The sequence below is a fragment of the Capra hircus genome, chromosome 22 (assembly GCF_001704415.2).
Source record: "Capra hircus breed San Clemente chromosome 22, ASM170441v1, whole genome shotgun sequence".
NCBI classification, from domain to species: domain Eukaryota; kingdom Metazoa; phylum Chordata; class Mammalia; order Artiodactyla; family Bovidae; genus Capra; species Capra hircus.
The window spans coordinates 14,966,907-14,990,320 of NC_030829.1; the positions used below are offsets into that span (position 1 = coordinate 14,966,907).

The 23,414-nt window shown below is 47.5% G+C and overlaps 1 long non-coding RNA gene across 4 annotated transcripts; it reads left to right on the forward strand.

Annotated features, from left to right (window-relative positions):
* LOC102173976 lies at nt 517–19,471 on the forward strand. 4 transcript variants are annotated; one of them, XR_001917035.1, is made up of 9 exons: nt 517–551; nt 1,133–1,265; nt 2,758–2,999; nt 3,502–3,586; nt 3,705–3,846; nt 9,654–10,459; nt 11,217–11,416; nt 13,093–15,030; nt 15,740–15,917. It is a non-coding gene; the product is annotated as an uncharacterized LOC102173976 (long non-coding RNA). The 4 variants fall into 4 exon arrangements; XR_310944.3 differs by lacking the exons at nt 517–551; nt 13,093–15,030; nt 15,740–15,917 and adding exons at nt 17,984–18,071; nt 19,110–19,471 and having other exon boundaries at nt 950–1,265; XR_001297099.2 differs by lacking the exon at nt 517–551 and having other exon boundaries at nt 950–1,265.

Here is a 23,414-nt window from a genome sequence, read left to right on the forward strand (position 1 = left end):
TGACAGTGAAAGAGGAGAGTGAAAAAGTTGGCTTAAAGCTCAACATTCAGAAAACGAAGATCATGGCATCTGGTCCCATCACTTCATGGCAAATAGATGGAGAAACAGTGGAAACAGTGGCTGACTTTATTTTTTGGGGCTCCAAAATCACTGCAGATGGTGACTGCAGCCATGAAATTAAAAGATGCTTACTCCTTGGAAGAAAAGTTATGACCAACCTAGATAGCATATTCAAAAGCAGAGACATTACTTTGCCAACAAAGGTCTGTCTCGTCAAGGCTATGGTTTTTCCAGTGGTCATGTATGGGTATGAGAGTTGGACTATAAAGAAAGCTGAGCACCGAAGAATTGATGCTTTTGAACTGTGGTGTTGGGGAAGACTCTTGAGAGTCCCTTGGATTGCAAGGAGATCCAACCAGTCCATCCTAAAGGAATCAGTCCTGGGTGTTCATTGGAAGGACTGATGTTGAAGCTGAAACTCCAATACTTTGGCCACCTCATGTGAAGAGCTGACTCATTTGAAAAGACCCTGATGCTGGGAAAGATGGAAGGTGAGAGGAGAAGGGGATGACAGAGGATGAGACAGTTAGATGGACATGAGTTTGAGTAAACTCCGGGAGTTGGTGATGGACAGGGAGGCCTGGCGTGCTGCAGTCCATGGGATCTGAAAGAGTCGGACATGACTGAGCGACTGAACTGACTGAACTGAGGTGATAAAGCAGCTTCCCTGGTGGCCCAGGCAGTAAAGAATCCATCTGCAATGCAGGAGACACAGGTTCAGTCCCTGGGTTGGGAAGATCCCCTGAAGAAGGGAATGGCAACCACTCTAGGATTCTTGCCTGGAGAATCTGATGGACAGAGGAACCTGGTGGGCTATACTCCATAAGGTTGCAAAGCATAGGACACTACTGAGTGACTAACACACACACACACACACACACACACACACAAACACACACAAACACATGATAAAAATGCCCCTAAGAAACTTCACATGAACAAAACTGCATTCTAAGACTTTGGGAAAAAAGAAAAAGGACCTGAGATTTATAATAGGCATGCCATTTATGTGCAATAGGATGGTCCATGGTAGAGATCTTCCAAATAGCTGTGTATCATTATTCTGGCTCAGATCAGTCACCTGGATGACAAAAGTGATGCAAACCACAGCTCGCCGTGCAAACCTGGAAGCTCACGGTCCATCAGGCTGGGAGGACTGAGAGAGTGAATATGTGTGAAGCCCTGAGAACAGGTCCCGGCATACTGTGAGTAACCGTGTCCTCCTGTTCTACAGCTCGGGGATGAAAGGGGCTCTCCTGGTGTATTTCTATTCCATCACCTCTCTCTGTTGTCACAGCCCATTCTGCCCATCTTGCGTGGGCAGGTGCCCTGGTCCTCCCCGCCTTCCACCCTGAGCTGAGTTCACTCTCCTTGCTCACAGCCTTCTTCGGCAAGCAGGAGGGACTCAAGCCTGCCAGCCCCCTGCCCCAGGAAGCAGACAAGGACGCTGCTCCATCATGAACTGCGGGAGATGGGGCAAGTTACCTGACTTGGGTCTCAGTTCCCTCCTCTGTGAATGGAGGCGAAGCATCACCTTCCAGGGGTGATGTGAGGTGCAGTGTCAGGCATCTGAGTGCTGTATAATCCTCTGCTACTTCTATTATGAGTAGTATTATTGTCACAGAACTTTTCTTAGCTTCTCCAGGGACCAGCTCCTCACTGTTGTTGCTACCTACATGACTGACGTGACCTGGCCCATGTTCATTCATCTGAGTCCACAAATATTTACTGAGTGCTGACTGTGTGCTACGCCCTGGGCATATAGGGATGTGAGAGATATTCAATGATCATTTTTTTTAATTGTAGTTGATTTACAATATTATATTGGGTTCAAGTATGCAGTATAATGACTCAGTATTTTTACAGATTATACTCCATTAAGTGATTAAAAGATAATGGCTATAATTCCCATCAATACACCCTTCTTGCTTATCTATTTTATACATAGTAGTTCATATCCCTTAATCCCATATCCTTAACGTGCCCCTCCTTCTTCCCTGTCAAGTGGTTTTTTTAAATTTGTTTCTTTGGGATCTTATTGCCTCTACATGGCCGTATTGATGCTGGAATGACATCTACCCCTTAGCAGGCACTTACCCTATAACCTTTCTCAGTTAGACCCTTACATTGCCCTGCTAACTGAGCCTGACTCCCTATTTCCAGCTAAGGACGCTGAGGTGCGGAGAGGTCAGGTGACTTGCCCACACTACTGAGCTTTGAATGGGGGCTGTTTTAGGCCTAAGCTCTCTACCACACTCTGGGGGGCCTTGTTTTGTAGAGCCCACCTCCCTGTTCTCGGGGGCCAACTTCCCTGGGCACAGTGAGACCCCGACTCAATTCTAGCCCTGAGAAACTGAGAATCCCTCATTAGCATTTGTCCTCAGCCACCAGAAAACCTTTCCTGTGATCGGGAGCATCGGCAGTCCGCTCCTGTCGTGGGCCTGTCTTTGGAGGTGCTGCATGGAAAATATTAGCCCGTGAGCTCAACAACTATTCAGAAATGCCCTCCAGAGAGGCACACACATTCCAGGAATCGTTGAGTGTGAAAACGGCAGATGAGGGTCCAGGTTCCAGGCATGGACTTAGGGACAAAGCAAATGTCACGTGTATCCTTGAGCCCACAGATAGCTGGGAGTGGGTCATCTGGGAGACTCTCATGAGAAACGAAACCAGAAGATGTTGTTTTTCTGACTTTAGATCCTTTGGGGCACACAGGAAGAGCATGGGCAGCTGGCCCGGGACCCATGTATCACTGGAACCGAGCAGGAGAGGCCCCTGCTCAGCCTTGAAAACGCACTTGCCCTTGTCACGCACAGAAGCCCCAGACCTGCTGTCCCTCCCCATTCGTTCTTTCAGCCCGCTAGTCCACACAGTGAGCTGAGGGCTATGGTACCCAGCATGGCGCAAGGGCCTGTGGGGGACATGCCCACAGCCTTCAGGTAAACTAGCTCTTTTGCCTACTCTTTCTGTCCTTTGTGTGTTGGATTGTCACAGTCATCTAACACATAATTTGCAAAATACAACCCACTATATTAAAAACATGCCTGCCCTTTAATCTAGCAATTCCAATTTCAGGAACGTAGCTTTAGAATCAAGCATGCAGCTATGAGAAGGTTCAGACAATGTTCCTTTTTAAAATTTTTCGTTTGTTTTTTTTAATAGCAGCAAAGGACTGGGAACAATAGGAGGGTGGTGACCAAACGATAGGTATACCACACAGAGGGGTGATATTTGGCTATTAAAACGATTTTGTAAAAGTGTATTTACGGAAGGCAGAGTCCAGTTACATTATCAAGTGAAAGGAGCAGTTGTAAATTATACCAGGATCATACTGCCTGATCCTGTTTGTGTGTGTGTGTGTGCGTGTATGCACACACATCTCTCTCTGAGTAGCAATGTCTGCACATGACCTGGTGTCTGGTGTTTCATTGTCCTGACAAGAGCTGTGCAGGGCCCCCTGGGTCACCACTGGAGAAGTGAATCACCACTTCCAAGGGCCTAACGGGACCCTTTCGTCTTTCAGAAGGTGTGTGTTGGTGGGGGACTGGGAGTGGGAGGGGGTAGCTTATTTCCCCAAGATGCTTCCATCCAAGTGGAGGCCGTGCGCCTGGTATGACAGCCCTGGACTCACTCCATTCCTCCAGCCCCTATCCTTGTCACCCTCTTGGATCGTGAGTTTGGAAGGAGAAGAAGCTGGGCAGAAATCACCGAAACCCTCTTGGGTCTGCTCTCCCGTGCTGTAAATCTCACGGAACAGGCCATCTGGTCCAGTTCTGCCACAGCAGGGTGAGTGAGATGCCTAATTCCGGGATTCAGTGTTTGGAAGGACATGAAGCCAATACAGTCGGTCACTCTGTGTCAGTGGCCTTCTGGTCCCCTCTGCCTTACTCTGTACCTTTCTTTATGACTCAGTTGGCTCAGGACTCATGTGAGGCTGTGAGAAAGGGGATATGACTTTCTGGCCCCCCCTCAAACCCCTTAACATTCTGGGCCCTCTTTTTAAAATAAGCAACACTTCACTGTCAGGGAGTGAAAGCAAAGCAAAGGTCTCACGCCCTCCCTTTCTTTCTCTCTCCCTCTCTTTTCTTTCTTCTGCTTTACATAAGCTTTTTGTAAATATATGCATATGGTTAAATTATGAAAGAAAATATCTTTGTGGGTCAATCCAAATGATTTGGTAGGAGTGCTACCTGAATCTTTAAGGCTCACTGAAGGTTTTCTGTCTACATAAGCCACTGATGCCTATAACAATATACTGAAGGATTTTCTTAAAGAGAATTGGGAATTCAGGGATAAACAAATCAAATCCTAGAACAGCTGTGTAAATGTAAATATAGAAGACTTTTAGTGTATATGGCTCCATTTGACTAGTAGAAGGAACTTAAGGTTGATGATTATGTACACAAGTCATCTTCTCTCAAAAACGGACAGAGAGCAGTTCTTTAGAACGGTTCTCAGGGGGAAATGAGAAGTTTTGAAAAGCAGTTTTGGATCAAAGGCACTTTCAATGTACACTTATGAGTTAGTGCCCATCCAAACTTCTGTGGGTACCTACAATTCCAGCTTCTCCAAGCCAGGCAGCAGCTTTGTCCTAAGCTTATACTTAGGTTTGTCCAAGCTTCACAAAGCTTAATAATCTAATGAATTCCCTCTTCCTAAAGCCAAACAGTTATTTTTGGTGACTGTGTAGGAAATAGGTGCCTACAACCTGCTGGGCTCTGCCACCCATGGCATCACCCTATTGCAATTAATGACTATCACGAAGAACCTTCTGTTAATTCCTCACTTGAATTCCCGCATCAAGACAAAAACATAAGTGAGCGAAAACTTTTCTTATGCTGTTATCAGCAGGCAAAAACTTATTAATATAAATCCTTCTTTGTCTCTTGTAACAGTCTTTATTTTAAAATCTGTTTTGTCTGATATAAAAGCCATTCATTCACTCCAGCTTTCTTTTGATTTCCATTTGCTTGGAATACCTCTCATCATCCCCTCACTTTCAGTCTGTATGTGTCCCTAGATCTGAAGCAGGTCTCTTATAGACAGCATGTCCATGGGTCTTGCTTTTTTTCTGTTCAGCCAGTCTGTATCTTTTGGTTGGAGCATTTAATCCATTGACATTTAAGATAATTATTGTGATGTCCGTTCTTATCGGCACATTTTGTTAATTGTTTTGGATTTGTTTTTGTAGGTGTTTTTTTCTCTCCCTCATCTTTTGTTCTCTTGTGATTTAATGACTCATTTTAGTGTTGTGTTTGGATCCCGTTTTCTTTTGTCTGTTATAGATATTTGGTTTTTTGCTACCATGAGGTTTTGATATGGCAGTCTATATCTAAACAAGAGTGTTTTAAATTGCCGACCTTTTCATTTCGAATGCATTTCCAACATCCTGCATTTGTGCTCGCCTCGTCTCACAACTGCCAGTTTTGGTATCATATTTGTGTGCAGGTCATTTTCTGCCCCTGCTGTATGCTTGCGTTTTTCTGGTGAACTTTTTCATTCATAATCTTCTTGTTTCTAGTTGTGGCCTTTTCTTTTGCACCTAGAGAATTTCCTTTACTATTTATTGTAAAGCTGGCCTAGTGGTGCTGAATTCTCTTGGTTTTGTGTGTCTGTAAAAGTTTTGATTTTTCCATTGAATCTGAACGAGAGCCTTGCTGCGTAGAGCATCCTTGGTTGTAGGTTATTCCCTTTCATCACTTTAAATATATGTTGCCACTCCCTTCTGGCCTGCAGAGTTGCTGCTGAAAAATCAGCTATTATGGAAGTTGCCTTGTATATTATTTGTTGCCTTTCCTTTGTTGCTTTTAATATTTTTTTCTTCCTCTTTAATTTTTATCAGCGTGATTACTATGTGTCTTGGCGCGTTCCTCCTTGAGTTTATCCTGCCTGGGACTCTCTGCGCTTCCTGGACTTGGGTGACTGTTCGCTTTCCTGTGTTAGGGAAGTTTTCAGCTGTTGTCCCCTCACATATTTTCTCAGGTCCATTCTCTCCTCTCCTTCTGGGACCCCTCCATCTGGCTACTTACTATGTTCAAACCAACTTTGATACGTCTCCCTACCCCGGGGCCTCCCGCAGCCTTCCCCAGCTCTCCATTCTCTAAATGATGCCTCAGGGTGACCTTGGAATCACCTTCAACCTTTCTCCTCCATCTCATGTTTCAGTTCCATCTTCAAATATATCGAGACCCCGTCTCACCTCACCACCTCTGATACTCTCCTGGTCCAAATAACTATCACCTCTATTGCGATAGCCTTGTCCCTGTCCCCTGCTCCTACCGTTTCCCACCTGCATTTTAACCTCAAGGTTAACTCAGAGGGTGTGATTCCAATGCCCCAGTAGTGACACTGCAGTCCCCCAGTGGGGTGCCATCGGAGAACAGCCTGATCCTCACCCTGGCTGTCAGGGCCCTGCACTGTCAGGCTGTGTGGTCTCCCTGTCTCACCTCCTACTCCCCATCTACACTGTCACTCTCTTCCAGCCACACCGACCTCCCTTCTGTTCCTAGGACGTGCCGGGCACGCTCCCACCCAGGGCTTTAGCATATGCCATTCCCTCTGCTGGAACACCCTTCCGCGGGGTCTCCAGATGGCTTAGTTCTTTGTCTCCTTCAGGCTGTTGCTTTCAAGCTCTCCATGATCACTCTCATTTAAAATTTCTGCCTGCCCAACACTCCCAGGTGGCGCTGGTGGTAAAGAACCCACCTGCCATTGCAGAAGACATGAGATGCGGGTTTGATCCCTGGGCCAGGAAGATCCCCTGGAGAAGGGCATGGCAGCCCACTCCAGTATTCTTGCCTGGAGAATCCCATGGACAGAGGAGCCTGGTGGGTTACAGTCCATGAGGTCACAGAGAGTTGGACACAACTGAAGTGACTTATTACGCAACACTCCCCAAACCCTTTCCCCTGTGGCGATATTTTCATGTCTTTTATCTCCACACGCTGTACTACTTTTCTTATTTGTTTATTGTCTGTCTGCCCCAATTAGAACGTCAGCTGGACAAGGGCAGAGATGTTTGTTCTCTCACCGCTGTTTCCCCAGCACCTGGAAGAGTGTCTAGCACATCGTAAGCATTCAGTTGATATCTGTTGAATGAGTGAATGAATCTAAAAGGTGGATGACTGAGATAGGCTTTATTTGTGAGAAAAATAAAAGAAGTATGATTTACTATGCAGCAAAATGTTATGGAGAAGTTCACACCGACACACAGAAAAAAGAAATCAGGCTGCATTGACACTAGAGCACTATAGTGATTTTCTCTGAATGAGGGGCTGCAAATAAGTCTCTTTCTCTCTTTCCCACCGTTGTGTCTAATAATCTACAATTATTGTTTGTGAAATGAGGTAAAAGTAGAAGAATAGTTTTTGGAAAAGTGGTGCTTGCTGTAAGTTATAAGATGCTCAGAGGCAAGGACTATGTGCAGGCATGTGGGCATTTCTGTGTTCTTCAAATGGAGACTTTCTGTAGGCTGAGATGCTCCACCTCTGGCAGGACGGCTAGTTCTCTACTCATCACGTGCTCTTTATACACAACAACTGTTGCCCCAGGGTGTTTGGACTAGTGCATCACTCAGGCTGACGTTACCAAGAAAGGAAGACACACAATGACTCAGACAACCAGTGGCAGCCTTGCTTGGGTCCCTGGCTAGCAATGGCCCCATGAGTAACTAATCATAAGTTTCACTGGGCTCTGTGGCTGACAAAGCATTTTCACACTCATCGTGTTACTTGATCTTTTTTTTTTTAATAATTTTTGGCTGCACTGGGTCTTCGTTGCCCTGTGTGAGCCTTCTCTATTTGCGGCGTGCGTGCTCAGTCACTTCAGTCGTGTCTGACTCTTTGCTTCCGCGTGGACTGTAGCCTGCCAGGTTCCTCTGTCCATGGGATTCTCCAGGCAAGAATACTGGGGTGGGTTGCCATGCCCTCCTCCAGGGGATCTTCCTGGCCCAGGGATCGAACTCAGGTCTCCAGCGTCTCCAGTGTCACAGGTGGATTCTTTACCGCTGAGCCACCAGGGAAGCAGGGGCTATTCTCCAGTTGTGGTGTGCACGCTTCTGATTGTGGAGAAGGGGCATAGGTTCAGTAGTTTCAGCTTATAGGCTCTAGGGTGCACGGGCTTGAGTAGTTGTGGTGCATGAACTTAGCTGCCTTGCGGCATGTGGAATCTTCTTGGACCAGGGATAGAACCCTTGTCCCCTGAATTGCAAGGCAGATTCTTAACCACTGGACCACGAGGGAAGTCCATTACTTGCTCTTTGTAACAGCTTTGTATGTTATCTGTCACTTCCTTCCCCCAGGCGGCTTAGAGAGTTTAAGTATTTGTCCAAGATCTCATAGGTGGCTTCTCCCAAAAACAGCCTGGAAGTTACAGACAGGAGTTGATCAGCAGACTTGTCTAAAAGGTGTAGCACTGGGGATGAGCTGATTACAGCTAAACACTGGATGTGCTTAGAGGAAACGGAAGTGGAGAAGTACAGTAGGATTTGTTTTGGAAAGGAGATACAATGACTCTGTTATCCTAGCAGCATGGGTGTGTTTCTTGGGTGTGGGGACTACCTTTGTTTGGAAAAAAAAAAAAGACCTTAATACATGCCTGGGGTAAAATGTGAGGTCTTCATATTGAAACCACTTTGCTGTGCAAAAAAAAAAAAAAAAAAAATGTGGGAGGCATTTTTTAACCACTAGGAGAGTGTGGGAGAATATAAAGGTGAAGTTGCTCAGTCGTGTCCGACTCTTTGTGACCCCATGGACTGTAACCTACTAGGCTTCTCCGTCCATGGGATTCTCCGTCCATGGGATTCTCCAGGCAAGAATACTGGAGTGGATTGCCATTTCCTTCTCCAAGGGATCTTCCCGTCCCAGAGATCGAACCTGGGTCTCCCGCTTTGGAGGCAGATGCTTTAACCTCTGAGCCACCAGGGAAGCCCAGAGTATAAAGGAGAGAGGAAGAAGGAGCAGGGGAAAGGGCAACATGGAGAGAGGCGGCAGGGAGCGGGGAAGTGTCCACGTCCGGGGCCAGAGGCCATGTAAAGATCAGAGATGCTCTTCTGTTGGATTTTGAAGTTGTGCTGCTGTGATAGAAATCTGTTCTCCCTTATAGCCCTTTCACTCCTGTAATAGTTGACAAATTCTGCTCAGCTCACAGGTATTCCGTGTGAGAGAGAACCTTGATATCCTTGATGAGAGTTGTGGCATGAAACAGCACAGAGTAAGGACCGCACACATAGGAGCAAACGGCAGGCTAGGGCAGGGCCGGGGAAGACAGAAGGAGCCAGGGGCACGCCGGCCCCTAAGGATGTGCAGAGATCGTGGGGGAGGCCCTCGGTTTCTGAAGGTCATGAATCTGATCACTCAAGCCGGCTTTACCCAGATCTCCACCAGGTGGGGAGAGGTAGCTAATAATCATAGTTACATCCAAAAAGAAAATACTAAGGTTGACGTTTAGTAAAAATTTATTTTCCCCTCTAATTAAGTTCCTTTGGTTGAGTCAAAAGGCAAGAATTAACAAGTGCAAAGAACAGCAGACGTGTTCCCTGCCCCATTTCCTACCTTTCTTGGGAATAAGGCTTAATGGACACTTTTCTTTAATAGACAGTGTCACGGCGTTAGTCATACAGAAGGTCTGTTTACCAGGGCGGATTTTCAGATTCCAGAGAACCTGAAGGACGCAGCACAGCTAAGTAACATTCGTGTTTATCCATCAGTCCCCTGTGAGTTTGTTCAACATGGGTCAGTTTCCCTATTTGTTCCCATAGATTGGTAACTGCCGGCACTGGACACAAGCTGGGATTTTCTGTTGTAAACCTTTTGCTCCACCTAGGGCTGGGCTCAGGCGCAAGGTTACGCATAGCTCTGACCATATCAGAAGGAACACAAAGGCCATCCCTGTGGATGAAGCATTCCCATGAGGCAAGCCCAGAGATATCCTCCCCTATCCTTTCTCATTTCACCCTGTCCTCATCATCATTCCTCTCCAAGGAGTCTGCCAGAAGGGTCTGTGCCCAGGTCAGTCAGGATCTGTTTTCCAAGAGGTACCCTGGGACCACAGTGGGGACACGCAGTCACAGTCGTCCTCTGACGGCACCCTACAACGACTGTGATAAGAAGCCACTGTCTCCAAATCTCGTTCCCCATCCTGTAGGGCAGGAGCCTGAGGCATCTCAGCGTAGGGCTGCTTTGGAGAGGAAGACACCAGGCAAGCTGACCTGCCACCTTGGCCAGTGACACCTGCTTTGCTTCCACCATAATCAGCGCATCGGAAGAGCAGCCTCAGGCAGGTGCCCAGAACTGGGGGGGAATTTCCCTCAAAGAGGAGCGCCCTCTGACCAGCCAATACCGTATCTCCCTCCACTCATCTTCAAAGCTGCCTTTCTCAGTGCAAATCCGTGAGCTGGCAGGTGAGTTTGACCATCTGTCACTAGGGATTTTGATTCCCTTCCATCAGTCCCCCAAAGCCTTTATTCAGTGATTTCAGTCTTAAAAAGCATTTGAATGTCCATCCATGCATTAATTCATTGGGCACTGAATTGCCTGATATTATGAGGCACATGGTGAAGCCGGTGGGCTGGGGACAGAGGAGAAGGCTGCACTGCCCACCAGAGGCTTTGGGGCTGCTAGAGGGCAGAGGACATTGAACAGGCCAGTGTGAGGAGACAGGAGAGGCTCTGACGGTTGTAGCCTGGGGTCTGTGTGTCTGAGGACAGGATGGCCTCCACTCCGTGTGCCCCTCTCCCCTCTGTCCCTTTCCACTTCTCTGTCCCCATCTCCCTCCTTATTTCCTTTCCCCTTCCCCTCTGTCACCCAGGGACCACCTGTCTCCTTGCTCCAATCTTCCCTCCATTCACATGCAGAATTTTGTCCCTCCTCCAATTCTCTTTTCTTACCCCACCCCTATCTTTCCCACACATCAGCCAGTCTCTCCAGACCAGTGGAAATTCTCCCCAGTCGGGCAAGGAGGAAGCACATCCATCCCCCAAAACACAAGGAACAGAACCAGCGCAGAGAATCGGAGTCATGTCAGACATCTCCCAGGGGAGGGAAAAAGGCCACAGACGATAACCGAAATGTTGCTCGCTGCCATGGCAACCACAGCCATTCAGCCACAGTGCCATGGGTGTGGAGGCAACAAAATCAACTGCACGTTTATTTCCCCAGCACAACCAGGCTCTCTAAAGCAGGAGGAGGCCAAGAAGGAGATGCCTTCAGTCCTCTGCCCATCACCTGCCAGAGAACCAGGATACTTGGTGGCAGTTGGCCTACCTTTCTCCAAACAGCCATCTGTTGTGACATCACTGTCAGCTGAGCCCGACTCTTCACTTATATCAGCCAGCTTCCAGAGTGTGCTGTGTGCCCAGGTGAGGAGGCTCAACCACAGGCTGGCGTGAGTGGCCCCCGTCTGGGGGCACAGGCAGAGCCATGGCCAGCATCGATGGGGTGGCTGCAGGACCCAGAAGGCTCAGTGCAAACTAGATTACGTCTGTGGACGGGAAGGTGGGAGGTGGAGCCCCACCTAACAAAACAGAAAGCAGCATCGTTATGAAGAATAAAAGCTAACAGTGAGAAACAGAGTAATCAATAGGGGCCCTGTCCCTGGCCTCCGCCCACATCACACAACTGAAGATTTAAAGGGCCAGTTAAGAAAAGGCCGTGAAGGGATCACTTAGCATTTCTGTCCCAGTGAAAGTGTTAGTCGCTCAGTTGTGTCTGAATTGTTGCAATCCTATGGACTGTAGCCCGCCAGGCTCCTCTGCCCATGGGATCCTTCAGGCAAGAATACTGGAGTGGGTTGCCGTTCCCTTCTCCAGGGGATCTTCCCGACCCAGGGGTGGAACCTGGGTCTCCCGCATTGTGGGCAGATTCTTTACTGTCTGAGCCACCAGGGAAGCCCCTTTCTGTTCCAAGTCTTTACTAAATACGGACACAAATGTCCTTAAGCTGTATTGTGAGCTGGGCCAGCCAGAGAGTCAGAGGCAGACTGCTTCTCACGGGTGGGGACTACCCTTTCCAGAGAAGCTGCCACCTGCTCTGAGGGCATTGGCAGGTGGCAGCAGCACCCAAGGGCCCTGGGCCTCTGATCTCCAGTTGTTCTGCACTGTTAGGAGGACAGAGGAGGCTGAAGCCACCTGGGCACTCTCCCCATACTCTATTCCTCTCCATCACCCTAGAGATCATGTGGCTTTCAAGGGTCTCTGCACTGAAATAATATTGCCAAGTACCAGACATCTCAAATTGTGTGAGATATTAGTGGAAGTGTAACAATATCGCCTGCCATCAGGAAACTCCTTTAAGAGAAGTCATGTGTGCTGGACATTGGGGAAGGTGGAACAAGGTGGTGGAGACAGGTCGCACCGCTGCTGCCCGCCCTATTAAATATGTCATGGGTTCAGAGCCACATGGGCGTTTGTGAATCCCATTCCTCTATTGGCTAAATGGAGCTCGATTTGTGTGTGGATCAAAGAAAAGCTACTTATCCCTACTGGATATCTCCTTCTAATTCACCAGCACTGTTCAGCAGGGAAAGGTGAAACAAAGGCTGAATTCATTCACAGACAGGAGCTTCAGAACCCAAACATCAAGGAGATAGCTCAAAACTTCAAAAAACAGCTCTGACCTAAGTTTTCCAACATTTTATATTTTCAAAAATCATAGGAAAACGATGAACTATCCAAAAAGAACAAATCTCACTTCAATTTTTGTTTAAATGCCTCAAAGAAAAATAAAAAAGAAATCCAGAGTTCTGTCTCTTTTCCTACTGCTGGCAGCTAGGCTGGGAGCCCCTTGTATTCTCATCTTTTCCCACCTTGTGGTGAAGGTCTGCCTTTCACCTGAGGGTGGAGACTAATCAACATGACAGCTGCTCAGTGCTTCAGCGTAAGAGAAGGTGAACGTTTATATCCAAACGTCTTAAATTTACCACACCACCACATGGGTCCACAAACAAACAGAACAAAAGCTGGCTTTAAAACAAATGCCATTGGAAAACAATTTCTTTAAAATTTATACATACACCTACCATATGTTCTATCCCTAGGTACTTATCCAAGAAAGAAGAAAACACATGTTCATGAAAAGACTCTTACATAAATGTTCATAACAGCTTTATGTGTGATAGCCACAATTGGAACAATCCAAATGCCCGTCAATAATGAATAAATGAACGTGGTATAAATGAACAGCCAAACAGATTGTGGTATATCCATACAATGGAATATTACTTGGCAACGAACAAGGAGAAACTAGTGATATAAACAACAAGATGCATGAGTCAAAATAATTATGCTGATTGAATGAAGCCAGACAAAAAGGAATTTATATAAAACTTTAGAAAATGAAAACTAATCTGTTATAAGGAAAAGCAGATCAGTGGTTGCCTGGGAGGAAAGGTCCGGGGAACCAGAAGGACAGATCGTGAAACAGGTGATGGATATGGTTGTTGTCTTCAATGTGGTGATGGTTTCATGTGTCAAGACTTGCCCATTTTACACTTTAAATGTATGCAATTTATTGTACCAATTAGGCTTCAGTAAAGACATTTAAAAAGTTAAAGAAAACATATGCCATATCAGTCACAGGGATTAGGTATATACCCTTGCCTTAAATAACTAGAAAACCAGAAAAAGTATATGAAACAACCACATACAACATTGGACGACAGTCAAGGCACGACTGTGGAGGGAAACTAGCAAGGTGCCTCCTGTGATGGCACCAGCTCATTGTCTAGAGAGAACTCAAATGAAGCTGATGGGCTTGTGGACTTGAGACAGAGTTCAGAGTTTCTGGAGACCAAGAACGTTCACATTTTCAGGGCAGTGTGCCAGAGAGAAGGGAGTTCTACACACGGAGAAAAACCCCATTGTCTGGTTAGAAACCTTGTCTTTGATCTCTGATCATTGACTGCCTGTGGAAAAATTCCTTGAGGCAAGAAAAAGAACCATCTAAAAGGAGCAGATGGATCAATTTCTGGAGTTTTTACAGGGCTGCAAATCATTGGCATTCTCACCAGCCAAAGTGCAGACCCTGTATCACATGGGTTGTGTCCTCAGAAGGGTATTCCCTTAATCACAGTGCTAAATTAGTCCTCGACTAAATGTTGTTCTGGACAAAGTTGAAACGCAAGCCCTGAATAGATTAAACTGTTTCCAAGTAACTGTGAGCCAGAGCAAAGTCCAATACTCTCTCCAGGAATCAAACAAAATCTGATACCTAATACTGTAAAATGTCCATTACCTAGCATCCAATAGAAAATCACCAGGCGTGCCAAACAGCAGGAAAATATGACTTGTAACTGGGACGAAAAAAAAATAGAAATATGCCCAGAAATGGCAGAGATGATGAAACTGGCAGGCAAAGACGTTAAAATCGCTATGATAAATCTTATAAATATATTCTAGGATGTTAAAGGAAACCATGAACTCAATTATGAGAGAAATAGAAGACATAAAAGAAAACTCAAGTGGAACATCTGGAGGTGGAAAACACAATAGCTGAAAAACAAATTGTGAACAAAAATCATCGTCTCATTGTTAGTGGAACTCACTTTGAGCCTGTCAAGTGATCACTGAATCATCTCTTCCTTGGAGACGCTTCCTTGGCTGGGACAAACTTAGTATTCTGTGTTCTCACAGGGCTTCAACCTCTTCTTCAAGTACTTGCCATGGTGGTATTATTTCCGTTATCCATGAGACTACACATTGCCTGTCTATAAGCTCCATGAGAGCAGGGGCATATTTTTGCTTACCTCTATGCCAGTGCCTGGCCTCAAGAAAAGCACTCAATAAATATATTTTGAATGAATGAATGAACTGCTGTCATCGGCTTTGCAGTGGGTTCATCCAGCAGCTCTTATCTGACTGTTCATCAGCACAGTGACCCTGATTGACCACGAGCTATGATTCTCACATGGCTCCAAGGAATGTGCTGCCTGCAGACATGGTTTAGTATGAACAGATGATTCACTGAGTGACCTGAAGTGAGTTGCTTAATGTCTCTGACCTTTGGTTTCCTCAGCTATTAAATGAGGTTGTTGAAACGGATGGTCTCTAAGAACCCCCAGCTCTGATGTTCCAGGACGCAGTTATGATCCAGTCTCTAAAAACGCTCCCCCTCCCTACAGGGTCCTCAACCTCCTTGCCCCTATGCCCTTGAATGTGCTCTCTTTGCCTTGAATCATGGCTTCTGTGTAACCACCATGCAGAGAATAGTGTGTGATTTCTGAAGCTGAGTCATGAAAGGCACTGTGGCCTCTGCTTTGGCCTCTTGGATCTCCAGCCACCACGTCAGAAGAACACTCAATCAGCCCTTGGGGAGAGGTCCTCATGGCGAGGAGTTAAGGCCTCCCACCAATGGCCAGGTGAACAAAGCATCCCAGGGCCAGACCCTCCAGCTCCAATCAGACGCTCACTTGACTGCAGCCCAGGCTACATCTGACCTTCACTTAATGGGAGATCAGAGCTGGAGCCACCCAGCCAGACTACTCTTGAATTCCTGACCCACAGGACCTGTCAGTCAGTCAGTTCAGTTCAGTTGCTCAGTCATGTCCAACTCTTTGCAACCCCATGGACTGCAGCACCCCAGGCTTCCCTGCCCATCACCAACTCCCAGAGCTTACTCAAACTCATGTGCATTGAGCCAGTGAGAGGTACTAATTGTTGATGCTGGGTGTTTTTTTTTTTTTTGAGGGGATAAATATTTGCCATTTATTTATCTGACTGAAGACTTATCTTGGATATGTAACTTGTGGCCATAAATTGATAAAGATACCAACAATACACCAGGAAAAATGGGCAAAAGATTTGACCAAGCACTTCCCAAAAAAAGATAACCACCCTGGAGCAGCAAATGGCAACCCACTCCAGTATTCTTGCCTGGGAAATCCCATGGACAGAGGATCCTGGGAGACTACAGTCCATGGAGTCACAAAGAGTCAGACACAACTTAGTGACTAAACAACAGCAACATGGACTTGTCAGTTTCTGTTATGTAAGTACTGTAAGAAGCTAAATAATTAAAAGCATTATTTGTGATTAAAAAAATAAGATAACCAAATGGGAATAAGTATATGAAATGGTGCCCCAACTTCACCACCCATGAGCCAAAGGCAAGGCAAAACCACAATGGCTAAAATCAAAACCCTGACAACGTGTAGTGTTTTAAACCGCTAAGGTTTGGGGTAATTTATCATGCGGCAGTAGGGGGCTAGTATACTGGTAGTGGGAGCTGTCTCCTTCACTCTTTCATTACTCCTGCCGTGGAGAAAAACGCTGACTCAATCTCCAAAACAGACATCTTTCTCAACTTGGAGACCAAGTTGGGGGCTTGGAATCTTGATCAAAATCTCCAGGAATACACAAGCCCCTCTTTCCTTCACTGGCCCCAGCCCCCAGCAGGTCTGACGCCACCCCGTCTCTACTACATTCTCCCCACTCTTTTCCTTCTTTTTTTTTTTTTTTCACCAGCAATTTTGCACTCAGTTTCAACTGTTTCACTCCCATTCTGCTTCTGATTTTCTAGGTGACCTTGGGATACAGGTCCTGCTCTCCTGAATGACTTTTCCAACTTCCATAATCCTTTGAATATCCTCAGAGTCCCTGTGGGCACACGGCAGGTGTTGAACAAGTATTATTTACTACCTTTAAGGTTCTAATGATTCGGCTAGAAGGTCCAAGTCTAGGGGGATGGAGGTGAGGGAAACAAATGGGACAAAAAGCGGTGCAATGTCATCTGGCACGCTACTGTGGGGGTTTTGTTTCACTGTGAGTACCCCCTGAGCTTCTAGGGGACGCCAGGTTTATGCATCCCAGAGCTTGTCCAGAAAGGCTGCAAGAAGGAGTCATGCTCCAGGGTCGTTTATGGGAGAATGGAAGGTGGAGGAATGTATCTGCCCTGCTTCTGCTTCTACCTCCCAGGTTGACATTAACCCCCAAGGGGAGTTAGCTCCATAGTATTCTCCAGCCCCTGATGACCGCCCAGGAAGCCAGACTCCATGCCTTTGGTGAGGAATTTAATCTGGGTATCCAGGGGCAAGTGGGACATCAGGTGATAGAGGGAACAGTCACTGAGGCACCTGTGAGGATGCACAGGACGTGTGTCGCATACAGGTGCCTTCTTGGCCCCGTTTCTGGTTCCTTAGATACTAGCTTGTCGGCACTGCTGTAGGAAGGCCTGGCTTCCTGTTCTGACTGCATCAGTTCCTCCAGTGTGTGATGTGGGTGGAGATAGAGTGAGGCTGAGTATTAATGGGAGCTGACCCTTGCAGGCTTCAAGACAGATGGACATACTCAAATCCTGGTGCTCTAAAATGCAGGGCTTTGTGAAGCCAGCTAGAGGGAAGATCTTGTTCCTCAGCCAAGTGGGGTCTCTAAAACAGTAACACCCAGTGGTTTAGAAAATGCAGTTTAATGGAGCAGAACTGGAGTTTTTGAGCAGTCACTGGGCTGTTTTAGACAAAATTCAAAGGCCCTGAGGCACTTTTTTTTTTTTTTTTTTGCTAGAAAGACAGGTGTTTCCTCCCAAGAGTTCTTTAGACTTCTTAGAAGAAACCCCAGGAAATGGGTTGCAAGCAGTAGGTGGAGGCCTCCATGATCCCTCAGAATCCCAGTGTGCCAAGAGGGCAGTCCAGCTCTCATTAACAGATGAGGATGGATGGTTGGGTGGGTGATGGATGGATGGATGGGTGGGTAGGAGGGGGGTGGTGGATGAACTGATGAGGTTACTGTTCAGTTTTGTAAAAACCCGAGGTGTTGTCCAGGCATCTAACACCCTTAAATGCCCATTTCCTAGAGGCAATCAAGGAAGTCATAGCTGTGGGTTTTTACCTTCTGAGTCTCTCCAACATGCATTTTTCCTGTCCCTGACACAGCCACCCTCTCCGATCCCCTAGCCTTCTGGCTTGTTATCAACTCCATGCTGTCTCTTTGCATTAGAGTGACAAGAAGCAGCACAGAGCCGCCGACAGGAGTCTGGAGCTGTAATTTGCACTGACATTCACTGGTGTTATCCACTTAGTGCCTGGTAAGCCAAATAGGAGATTTGTCTGATTTTGATCCCAGGAAGAGAAATGACAGCCCTGCCCCACTCCTGCCTCTCAAAGCCAAGCGCCGGGCCAGTCCTCAGCCTGAGTCCTGGCTGACAACACCCACCTTCGTGATGCGGTATCGTTTTCCTTTCCTCCGGCTGCAACTGCCTTCCAGACCTGACATCTGGCAAAACACTGGATGGGGAGCTGTGGCTGGGGGGTGGGAGGAGGCTATGCCATCCTCTCAGCTGCTGACCATACTGACTACAGGTGGCCACAAGGCCTCAGAGGACCCTCTGGGGAATCTCAGTGCCTCTGGGAAGTCAGGCCCCAGCTGAAAATACTCCAACAGCCCTTCTTCTGCCACCCACCCCCCCGCCCCGCCCTTAAACTCTCCTGGCTGTAAGAGAAATGAGGCTGAATGAGACGTTTGTGAGAAGAGCACCAAGGAGTCAGCCTGCGGTGTAGCCCTCTACATAATTTACAAAATGAAGATGTGGGGCCCCTCGTTCAAAAAAGCAGGAAAAGTGTCGTTGGAGGTCCTAAAACACAAAGCCTTTTATATTTCTTTGGTGGTCTCTCTGATCTGTCATCGTGATTTTATTTGCGATGGAATGCTGTCCCAAGTATACATACATGAATATTATTTACTAATATTAGCATGATTTTTACCATTCATCTTTAGATTACACCGTGATGGTTCTAAATGCACACAGAACTGTTAACTCTGACGCAGCACCACCAAGGTGATGTAGTTAGTATTTCATAAAGGCACTTGCATCTCTAGTTCATCTCTTCCAGAACAATGGAAATGCTCCGTCAGACTCTTATTTTCTTATTTCACTTCTCCATACGCTGATGTTTTACTAATGCTCTCCGCCCTCATCTTGCTGAAGGGGAAAGAGACTGTGGTTGCCCTTTCTTTCTATGTCCTCATTTTCAGTGTAAACAGTCAATACAGGGAAGTAGCATGAGAATGTGGCTGAGTTCCTCGGCCTTTCTTAGGACACAGTCGTCTTCTTTTTGCGTTTAAGGCAAGTTGAAAGGTGCTTACAGCGGTGAAGTGCGGTCCAAAGCCTCTGTGTGCTTGAACTCACTGGATCCTCCTGACAACCCCACATGACAGGTGAGGTACTTATACTTTTCAGAAAAGAATTGGAGCCGCTGGGAGGTTAAATGGCTTGCCCAGGGCCTCAGAACCTGCCCCTGCCAGAGCTGGGATGCTGGCCTAAGCAGTCTGGCCCTGGAGTCCTAGCCTTGCCCACTAGGCTCACCTGCTGCTCAGGACAAATCAGGAGAAGACCTGTGGGAGTTGTACCCCTCTCCTTCCCCCTGTGTCTTTATTTGGGTCTATATATCAGGGCTGGGGTGGGCAGAGCATCTGTCCATTCCAGTGGGAATCCATAACATCACTTCCTTCAAAAGTTACCTTTGCTTGAGCCCAGATAAAGGGCTTAACTGACATTTTAAAGATGATGAGGGGGGTGAAGTTCAGTCTTAGAGTCTGCTGGGGCCAAATGAATTGGGGGAGGGCAGCTGGGGTTCTGAAGTAGCCCCTTCCTCTCAGCTGTTGTTGGGTTTGGGGGTGGGAAAGTTTGCACGGGAACCAGGCGGCGAAGCCCCAGCTTGGTTTTCCCTGTCCCTTAATGAAAGGTACGCATGTGCACACATGCATGTGCACACACACACATGACCCAGCTCTGCCTCCAGGGCACGTTCTTAGACACCACGTCTCCTTTTCCCCAGTGTGACTCAGAAGTGGTTCCCACCCGCCGCCTGAAAAGGCGTTGCCTGCAGGTTCACTGGGTCAAAGGAAAAGCCAGAGCGCTGGGCTGCAGGCGTCAGGGGGAGCAAGGATGCCTGGGAGGAGGGAAGTGACAACTCCCTGTGGGGCTTGTGTCAGTAGCAGAGGGCGGGGAGGGCGGGGAGGGTGGGGGTCTTGGAGCAGAATGAAAGGTCGGGGATCTCACACCAGAGGGATGAGCAGGATCCGATGAGCACTTGACCCAAGGTCCCCGGAAACTAGAGGGAGCCCTGCGATGCCCAATGGTTTTACAGTGGCCCTAAACGGTTCATCAGCACCCAGCCATCTAATCCTGTTCAGCCATCTTTATGACATCGTTATAGTAAAGCTAGTTACCTTTGCCCCAAGTAGCGTGTGCCCTCAGGTTAGCCATCCAAACTGGGTTATGTCAGATGAGAGCTGAGCCTCCCTGCTGTTAGCATGCAGGTTATGGGACAGAAAGCCCCAGTCCCTCCTACCATGAAGACATCTGTATCTGGTGCATTGATACAGTTTGAGAGTCCTGCAGACACAAATGTCAACGTCCCACCATTTAGGAACTAAAGACAAAAAGTGCAGTCATCCCTCAGGATCCGTGGGCAGTTGGTTCCAGGGCCCCCTGGGACATTAAACTTTGTGGATGCTCAAGTCCTTTCTATACAGTGACATAGAATGAAGGTCCTCCACACCTGAGGCTTTTGCGGCTCCTGAATCCGGGGCGGTGGAACCTGCTGTCCAGGTGACCAATGGGACAGGGTAACTGGATACCTGTCCAGGGTAACCAGGGTAACCCCACTCCTACAGATTGGAGCCTGGACTTAGAGAAATGACATCAGTGCAGGAAAGCTCTGGCTTAAAGTGACGTTTTTACAATTTTCACAGCAGTTTCTTTCCACTGTGGGTTTTCTTTTTTCCCCAGAAGGCAGAAGGCATTCTCTGCTTTTCTCCATCTTTGCTGTGGTCTGGTGCCTTGAGGGGAATCTTACTGACCAGCGACAGAGCAGGGCAGAGAGAGCTCTCTTTCCTCTCCTGTGCCCTTTTCTGAGTTGTAACACTCTTTTCCTCTCTGGACGTATTGTTTGGAGAACATCAGCCCCGTTACCTGATGCCTGACGCAAATGTCATACAACGTTGTTAATGTCACAAGACTGACAAAAGATGATGAGGGAGAGGGCCCCAGCAGATGGACGGGTTTTACATTTCATCCCCACTCAGGCCATTCTTAAAAGCCCAGAGCACATAGCAACCACTCTGTCGGTGTCTCAAACAAGAATTCCCCCAAGGGCTATTGTAGGGTCCTCACTCACTTCTCAGGAAATTTGTTTTTTCTTGGTTCTTTTTTACCCTCCTCAAAAAAGTGCTTATAGACCCAGAACTGAGGGACAATAATTGTTGCTCCCTTTCAACAGAAAGGTCAAGGTCCTTTGTTACAAAGCCCAGACAGGTTTTATGGCCCAGATAAGGCTGATCTCCTCTGAAGAGCAGTGGAAAGTTAATTCACCCCCCCCCACCCCCCGCCGGCTGTCACGTTTGGCCAGTTTGAGTGAGAAAAGGGGGCTTGTGGGTTTGAGCCTATGAAAACACACAATAATGGGCTCTCACTTTTCTTTTTGTAAACAGACAAAAGAGACCCCAAAATGTCAGTGCTGGACCTTTAGCAGAGAAGTTCTGTTAAAAAAAAAAAAAAAAGCTATTTTCTCCTTTTGTTATAATATCTTCTGTCAACTGTTTCTTCATAGTTATCAGTTATTATTGTCTCCAGCAAAGATTCTGACACTATGATGATACAGTTATGCTTATAAAAGATAGGGGAGGGACTTCCCTAGTGGCTCGGTGGTTAAGAATCCACCTCCCAATGCAGGGGATGTGGCTTTGATGCCTGGTCGGGGAGCTGGGATCCCACAGGCCGTGGAGAAGCTAAGCCTGTGTGCCGCAGCTAGTGAGCCTGAATGCTGCAACCATTGAAGCCTGCGCATATTCTGAAGCCCGTGCTCCACAGTGAGGACCCAGAGCAGCGCCCCCCGCCCCCGCCCAACAAAAATGGGGGACCTGCTCTCATCCTGGCTTGTAGATTTCCAGGTTTCTTCTGGCTCTAACACAGGAGAGCTGAGTTTGGAATGCCCAGCAGTTGGAGGCTGAGCCCTGGCTGGCTGACCCCCATCCCTGAATTCATCTCCACCAGCCACCAATGAGGTCGAAAGCATCACTTGGCCGTATGGCCACCATGGACCATCCCTTTCAGGTTGTTGTGGGTCGCCATGGAAACAAAGACATCTTCATGTTAAGAATAATTTGCTCCTTAATGGAAACAGTCTCTCTCTAAAGGAAGGTTAACTTGGGAACCATCAGAGTCATCCCCAGTTGCTGGCCCCACCACACCCCTGTCCTATTTTCATCTGCTTGCCTGGAGGTCTTAATTTTGATGATGTATGAGGTGTCAGCCAGAAGGCCTTGTGCTCTGCTGCGAAGCACTATAAAAAGGCAGATGTATGACTGTGTCATCCACAAATACCCTAGAAACTTAAGTGTTAAACCAATGTTAATAATAAATGTTTCCCTCCGAAGTAGGTTATGGCAGCATCACCAAAGCTGTTTAAAATGTAACAAACCAATAAACTCTCAGGGAGCTGAAGGATGCCTACCCCTGCCACGGTCCCTGCAGTGCAGCCAGGAGAGCTGTTAAATGCCAGCCCATCTGGTCTGCTTGGAACCCTTGGATGGAAACCCTCCAAACATCTGAACTTGATCTCTGCAAACGAGAAGTCCTGGGACCAGAAAGCCCCCAGGGTATGCAGAAATGACTCTCTCAATGTCTTTCTGAGGAAACAGGGCCCTGACCCACCACACTGACTCAGCCTGCCCACCCCCACCATTTTGCTCGTGGGCTCTCTTGATGTAAATGGAAGAAGATGAAAAGCACTCTCTTTTAGAGGTCCTCCTGGAAGAGGGCATGGCAACCCACTCCAGTATTCTTGCCTGGAGAAACCCCAAGGACAGAGGAGCCTGGCAGGCTGCAGTCCATAGGGTCACAAAGAGTTGGACACGACTGAAGCGACTTAGCACACACACACACACGCTCTAAGTCCTGCCCGACCTCCCACCTCTGGGTGCTGCATTGATCATTTAGCAAGCACTGGTCTTGACTTCCTCCTCCTGCAGGGGTTTGCCCGAAGAGAGCCCCCCAGGTGGGGAGCCTGTAAGAAGAACCACATGCTTATGTGAATACTTGGAAGCTTACTTGGCCAGGTCCCATAGTTGTGCTGTCTTTGCTCAAGAAAATTCCAAGCTGAAATTCTGTATTCCGGCCCCTGTGGACGTAAAGTCCTAACCTGTCCTCTTCTTCTCTTGTTCCTCATCCAGTAGTAAGACCGGTGGTTGTCATGGCTCTTGCTGTTTTCTCCTAGAAGGTTCTTCCTGGTCCAAGAGAAAAAGTCAGCACCACTGAGAAGATGAGAGCCAAAATGCTCCCGTGGCAAGCTGGGTTCCCTGGAAGCAGACCCTGAGGGGAGATTCTAGTGAAAGTGACTCATCAGGACGTGTCCCGTAGGGTGGGGAA